Here is a 6814-nt window from a genome sequence, read left to right on the forward strand (position 1 = left end):
TTTTACAGAAATGACTGCTTCAATGCGGCGTGGCATGGAGGCAATCAGCCTGTGGCACTGCTGAGGTGTTATGGAGGCCCAAGATGCTTCGATAGCGGCCTTAAGCTCATCCAGAGTGTTGGGTCTTGCGTCTCTCAACTTTCTCTTCACAATATCCCACAGTAGTCTCTATGGGGTTCAGGTCAGGAGAGTTGGCAGGCCAATCGAGCACAGTAATACCATGGTCAGTAAACCATTTACCAGTGGTTTTGGCACTGTGAGCAGGTGCCAGGTCGTGCTGAAAAACGAAATCTTCATCTCCATAAAGCTTTTCAGCAGATGGAAGCATGAAGTGCTCCAAAATCTCCTGATAGCTAGCTGCATTGACCCTGCCCTTGATAAAAACACAGTGGACCAACACCAGCAGCTGACATGGCACCCCAGACCATCACTGACTGTGGGTACTTGACACTGGACTTCAGGCATTTTGGCATTTCCTTCTCCCCAGTCTTCCTCCAGACTCTGGCACCTTGGTTTCCGAATGACATGCAAAATTTGCTTTCACTCCAAAAAAAGTACTTTGGACCACTGAGCAACAGTCCAGTGCTGCTTCTCTGTAGCCCAGGTCAGGCGCTTCTGCCGCTGTTTCTGTTTCATAAGCACACGCCTGTGCACGGTGGCTCTGGATGTTTCTACTCCAGACTCAGTCCACTGCTTCCGCAGGTCTCCCAAGGTCTGGAATCGGTCCTTCTCCACAATCTTCCTCAGGGTCCGGTCACCTCTTCTCGTTGTGCAGCGTTTTTTGCCACACTTTTTCCTTCCCACAGACTTCCCACTGAGGTGCCTTGATACAGCACTCTGGGAACAGCCTATTCGTTCAGAAATTTCTTTCTGTGTCTTACCCTCTCGCCTGAGGGTGTCAATGATGGCCTTCTGGGTTAACCTCTTACCCATGATTGCGGTTTTGAGTAATGAACCAGGCTGGGAGTTTTTAAAAGATTCAGGAATCTTTTGCAGGTGTTTAGAGTTAATTAGTTGATTCAGATGATTAGTTTAATAGCTCATTTAGAGAACCTTTTCATGATATGCTAATTTTTTGAGATAGGAATTTTGGGTTTTCATGAGTTGTATGTCAAAATCATCAGTATTAAAACAATAAAAGACCTGAAATATTTCAGTTGGTGTGCAATGAATCTAAAATGTATGAAAGTTTAATTTTTATCATTACATTATGGAAAATAATGAACTTTTTCACAATATGCTAATTTTTTGAGAAGGTATATATATATATATATATATTTATATATATATATATATATATATATATATATGTGTCCTTTTTATTCCTGTCTCTATAGAAATATGAACTTTTGTCATATAGCTCCGGTTGACTGCTAACTGACAATATCAGTCGTTCCTCCATGTTGAATGAGTGACTCCTGAGCAGGCTCCTGATTGGTTAACGCGGCGCGAATTGACTCCAAAGTTCTAATTTTTCAACTCGGGCGGCAGACGCGAATTCGCGTCAAACACATAAATCCACAAAAGCACCATTCGCGCGTAACGCGCCAGACACTCTATTCGCGTTTGGTGTGAACGCAGCATAACAGATAGCGTACACTTTCAGTAAAGAACTCCAGAAAGCAGTACTCATAACTTTAGTGACTTTACTGGTGATTGTTCTTCTCACTTCTTTTATGAAAAACTACAAACAAAAAAAAATAAAAATTTATGAACATCATGTACACCTTTACATACACATCCAGCTTAACATTACAGTTCGGTTTTGTACATAGTTCCTTTTAACATTTATAACCACCACACTTTAGTGGCATGCAGCCATATATATTTATATCTGAAAAACAGGAAGGGGCCACCAACTAAAAACGTATTGCTGAAAAATCTTTATATAATTCACTGTGTATAGCCACAAATAATAAAGATAGGAATTATTTTATATATATATATCAATTTAATAAACAGAAAAAATAAACACCACAATGCATTTATATGAAAATGAAATGAAACAAAACTAGTTCAACAAATGAAAGCAGTTTCCACACAGATGGTCTAACAAAAAAAAAAAAAAAAAAAACTTAATCAAATAGAAAAAGAATGACAAATGAAAATAAATAAAGCTATCTAATCCATCCAACCTTGTAGTCGAGTGATTCTTTGTGTAATTAAAGGAATCACTACAAAGAAAGTTGAAATAGTCAATTTTCAGGATGTAAAAAAAAAAAAAAAAAAAAAAAAAAAAAACCTTCTAGTGCTCTTCCAGTATTCCAAGAAAAATAAAAAAAAAAATAAAAAAAAAATAAAAAAAACAGACAGCCCACAGAGACGCATTCTTTTACTTATGATCTTTGCTAATTCACAAAGTAATGCAGTGAGATCAATTCTTTGGTTAGAGACCACTAGATGTCTATTTAAGTAGAGCCCCTATTACCTCATATTGATTCAACAGTCTCAAAATATAAAGTAACATATAAAGTCCATCTCCAAAAAAATAAAAATATCAAATGAACATAATTACACAACATTAGGAGAAACAAACTTACATAATTGAACTGCAAACAAAGTTTCTCAATCAGGAGTCCAATGAGTGTTGCAGGAGGTAAACCCATGCTTCCCTCTTCCAAACTGACTTCTATACTACTACCCTTTTTAATGCAAGAGGTTCTAACCCTCAGTGTATGAAAAAATACCAAAGTAACAGCTAATACTGTTACACATTATTTAAAGTAATGTACATGCCAAGAAATTATATTCAAATGAGATCATATACAAACAGAAGAGAAATTAGCAGTACGCAAAAACAAAGTACGCAACCAATAACACAAATCATGTCTGTATATAACAAATATAACAAACCTGATCTACACTTTACTTTAATCTACACAACAATTAAAGCATTGTTTAGTATAAAATTTAGCACTTACAGACATATATTTCCAAGGATTAAACGATGAAATCAATAACCCATAGGAACTGTATTCACGTTCTTCTCGACTGCATTCACTGAGAGAAACCTAAAGTAAACGGCAAATAAAGTGTAGAACCTTAAATGTCCAGTAGGAGGCAGAAAAGAAACATTGATAGATGTAAGCAACGGCACATGCGCAGTATGTGTCGATTTTAAAGGCAAACGTGAACAAACATACACAACAATGGCAGAGTCCATGGTACAACGCTTCTTCAGCAAGGTGTGGATTTACTTCACCAATATTACAACCAACAGCAGTGACACATCATATACAACATAAACTCACCTAAAGGATTATTAGGAACACCATACTAATACTGTGTTTGACCCCCTTTCTCCTTCAGAACTGCCTTAATTCTACGTGGCATTGATTCAACAAGGTGATGAAAGCATTCTTTAGAAATGTTGGCCGATATTGATAGGATAGCATCTTGCAGTTGATGGAGATTTGTGGGATGCACATCCAGGGCACAAAGCTCCCGTTCCACCACATCCCAAAAATGCTCTATTGGGTTGAGATCTGGTGACTGTGGGGGCCATTTTAGTACAGTGAACTCATTGTCATGTTCAAGAAACCAGTTTGAAATAATTTGAGCTTTGTGACATGGTGCATTATCCTGCTGGAAGTATCCATCAGAGGATGGGTACATGGTGGTCATAAAGGGATGGACATGGTCAGAAACAATGCTCAGGTAGGCTGTGGCATTTAAATGATGCCCAATTGGCACTAAGGGACCTAAAGTGTGCCAAGAAAACATCGCCCACACCATTACACCACCACCACCAGCCTGCACAGTGGTAACAAGGCATGATGGATCCATGTTCTCATTCTGTTTACACCAAATTCTGACTCTACCATCTGAATGTCTCAACAGAAATCGAGACTCATCAGACCAGGCAACATTCTTCCAGTCTTCAACTGTCCCATTTTGATGAGCTTATGCAAATTGTAGCCTCTTTTTCCTATTTGTAGTGGAGATGAGTGGTACCCGGTGGGGTCTTCTGCTGTTGTAGCCCATCCGCCTCAAGGTTGTGCGTGTTGTGGCTTCACAAATGCTTTGCTGCATATCTCGGTTGTAACGAGTGGTTATTTCAGTCAAAGTTGCTCTTCTATCAGCTTGAATCAGTCGCCCCATTCTCCTCTGACCTCTAGCATCAACAAGGCATTTTCGCCCACAGGACTGCCTCATACTGGATGTTTTTCACTTTTCACACCATTCTTTGTAAACCCTAGAAATGGTTGTGCGTGAAAATCCCAGTAAACTGAGCAGATTGTGAAATACTCAGACTGGCCCGTCTGGCACCAACAACCATGCCATGCTCAAAATTGCTTAAATCACCTTTCTTTCCCATTCTGACATTCAGTTTGGAGTTCAGGAGATTGTCTTGACCAGGACCACACACCTAAATGCACTGAAGCAACTGCCATGTGATTGGTTGATGAGATAATTGCATTAATGAGAAACTGAACAGTTGTTCCTAATAATCCTTTAGGTGAGTGTATAATCATCACTTCCCTACAGGTACTGTTTACTAACAAGGTGACATACGTAATACAGCATTTTTGGCCTTTTTCACAGATATGTGTAAATGTGAATCGTTTTGAAAATGTTGCTGTGTATACGTGAAAATTATTTAAATATGCAAGGGAAAAGGATTCCGTATTTGACTACATCGTTGTCGTGTAAACATAGCCTGACAGTCATTCGTAAATGGTTTGTAGCAACTATAGCAAAAAGACACAGTATATAAAAGGAAAATCACTTAAAGAAAAAAGAGGAAATGGCATCAGAATGTGTGAGAATTCACAGCCATCAGTCTAAACTGGCTTCAGAGATGACCGCACTGTTCACTGTGTGTTGAACAAGTGTGAGAAAACTAACTGAGTTCTCACACTCTGTAGACACGTGTTTCGAAATCTTAACAGCTAATAATAATAAATGAATAAATAAATAAATAATCTTAGGCAACATTTGAAGCTCCTGAATAGACGTAGCAATATTGCTGATTAGAAAAGTGTTAAAACTAAAAGGTAATTTTTTTTTTTTTTTGTAGTCATCTTGTGTGTTTTGAGAGCTGGTGGATGGTTGAGTTATTGATGTAGATGCATTGTGTTTACAGTGTGTTTGTTTATGTCTACAGTTATACTGTATCAGTTTATTTCAGTGCACTTTTGAAAACAGCAGTGTTGAGTTTCAGTTTTCACTTTATAAGTTAAAATCAAAAAACACCTAACTGCTATACATTATATTTTACAGAAACGTATTTTCTTCATCAGTATAGTGTGTGTGAAATGCAGCTAAATGGTCAGTTGGTGAGATCAGAGGAAGTTAACACCCACAGGGTGAGCTGATGGTGTTAAAAGGAAGAGCTGTAATTATAGAGAGAAAAGAAAGACTGACAGAAACAGAAAATGGCTGATAAGCATCACATGTGTCTGCTGGGACTGAAGTAAAGAATACTGTTTATGATCTACAAGATAAAATATGTGTGTGATGTGAATAACCATCTATCCAAACATAAATCAGGTTATGTGACATGCCTGGGTTAGATTATGAATATGTAAACACATAATTCAACTTTTAGATCCAAAAACTAAAATAACTTGCAGAGTATGTAGTAGGGGTTGCACAGACTAGACTTCAATGCTCTGCCATGATGCTTTAAGCTTGACGTCGACTAGTCGCTGGTCCTGAAGAGGGCGCAGTAGTATAAGAACTCTCTGAAGGACTTCCACATAGTCTAAAAGAATCATGCATATTGTATTAACATCATTATACTGGTGAAATAATGAAAATAGAATACCTCAAAGGGTTAACTAGATGGTAAATGAAATGTTTAAGATTATGAATCACAAATGAAGACCTTGATAGCTTTGTTTGTAGGCATGAGAATACTTTACCTCAAAGTTGTGAAAATAATTTGAGATATTATTTAACTCTTTTCCTTCTTACGTGAGAGTTTTTCAGATGCCAGTCTGAATGTGATTGACATCGTTCACAGGAATCTGTTGTGAAAATGTCATGTTGAACGTCACTGTTTAAGACTAAATGAGCACATCAGGAATTTAGTGAATTATTAGGACTGTAAATGGTCTCTGTATAATGAATAATCTTTTTAGAAATGAAGTTGTTGTATTTTTTGATGACTTTAAAATGTAATTATTTTTGTCACTTGTGTGTGACATAATTTCTGCTTGCAACAATATATATATATATATATATATATATTGTGTTATATATTCTGCTTGCAACATATATATATAAGCGTGTAACAGTCTGTGTGGTGTGAGAGTCAATATAATCAGAAGGTGTCCTCTGGTGGCAAGCAGACGAAGACCACAGACAGGATTCGTGACCGTATCAAACCATGTGTGGAGCAGATTGATGACGAGTGTACTTGATAGAAGACATACACATGTACGGTATGCAGAGTACAAACAAGATGGGGACAAAGCATTTTTTTTTAATTTATTATTATTATTTATTTATTTTAATAGTGTGACGATCCAAGGGGCTGTAGTACTTTATTTTGTCCAGCAGGTGCCTCTGGGTAACACTTTTTGTGTCTTCAGGTTAAGTGCTGTGACGCAGGTGTGGAGAATTGATTGTGATTAACCATGCTGCTTATAAGATGCTGGCTTTCTGAGGGTGTATGTGGGAAGAGATTGGGGCTTGGTCTCTGCTGGTGTTGCGGTTTGGTGGTCATGCTGACTTTCTCACGCTCTCCAGTCCAAGGCTTGATGTTGTTATTTTTTGTATCTTTATATTTGATCTTTTACTGTAATGTAGTTATGTCTGTTTTCTGATTAAAATACATATGTGTAAATTTGATTATGGTGTATGGACT

The sequence above is a fragment of the Cyprinus carpio genome, chromosome B7 (assembly GCF_018340385.1).
Source record: "Cyprinus carpio isolate SPL01 chromosome B7, ASM1834038v1, whole genome shotgun sequence".
NCBI lineage: Eukaryota > Metazoa > Chordata > Actinopteri > Cypriniformes > Cyprinidae > Cyprinus > Cyprinus carpio.